Source organism: Chiloscyllium punctatum, chromosome 18 (assembly GCF_047496795.1).
Source record: "Chiloscyllium punctatum isolate Juve2018m chromosome 18, sChiPun1.3, whole genome shotgun sequence".
Lineage (NCBI taxonomy): Eukaryota > Metazoa > Chordata > Chondrichthyes > Orectolobiformes > Hemiscylliidae > Chiloscyllium > Chiloscyllium punctatum.
In genome coordinates, this window is record NC_092756.1 from 4959255 (window position 1) to 4960235 (window position 981).

At 41.9% G+C, this 981-nt stretch overlaps 1 non-coding gene across 1 annotated transcript; it reads left to right on the top strand.

Moving 5' to 3' along the window:
• The first annotated feature begins 646 nt into the window (after nucleotides 1-646).
• Nucleotides 647-728, top strand: trnas-gcu (transfer RNA serine (anticodon GCU)). Its single transcript has one exon. It is a non-coding gene; the product is annotated as a tRNA-Ser (tRNA).
• Nucleotides 729-981: the final 253 nt, after the last annotated feature.

Here is a 981-nt window from a genome sequence, read left to right on the forward strand (position 1 = left end):
AAATGATGCAGATCAAAGTTTTTGCATTGGTAAGTTCAATTATCAATTTAGCCCTATTTAGGATTTTGAAATTGTCTGTTCTGTACACAAGTGCGTGTCAAAAACATCTGAGCGGAAGTTAGGTGTTCCGAATAATGACATTCAACACTATGCACTCTCCTCCAGTCTGGAAAACAATTCCTCACAGGCAATTTAATAGACAATAGATAGCAGGTGCAGGAGTAGGCCATTCTGCCCTTCGAGCCAGCACCACCAATCATTGTGATCATGGCTGAAGATCCTCAAATTGTATCCTGTTCCTGCCTTATCCCGATAACCCTTTATTCCACTATCCTTAAGAGCTTTCTCCAACTCTTTATTGAAAGAACACTTCCTGCTGTCTTGGGTTCTTCATTCCGTTGACTTCAAATCTTCACAGAATTCAACAGACCTTGTTACATAGTCATTTCCTCGTTTTTGTTCAGATCACTGTGTGCATCGTGTGACAGTGGGAGTGCACTTTCCCCACAACCCAGGGGTTAGACCATAGTCTTGCAACCGTACTGTGTTATTTCTCATTTCACCAACACCAGGGAGAAATATCTGCTGCTCTGCATAATTTACGCAATTCAATTATTCATAAGGTAATAGCTTGTTCTGCATCTGTGACGAGGTGGCCGAGAGGTTAAGGCGATGGGCTGCTAATCCATTGTGCTCTGCACGCGTGGGTTCGAATCCCACTCTCGTCGCTGTCATCAACGGCATTTACGTGGTGTTGTTCTCAGATGATCACAGCTATTGTGTTGAAGTTGGAGCTCCAATAGTCAGTTCATACGCATCGCTGCTATTACAAAATTTCAAAGAATAGTTTAAGCCTGTTGACTGAAATGGAGGTTGCGTTGTGATTTAAAAAAAAGGAGCGTGGTTTTCTTTTTCAAGTCAAGTTGCTGTGAACGTTTTTTTGTATGAAAGACATCCAGGAAAATCAAATAACGAGAGCTG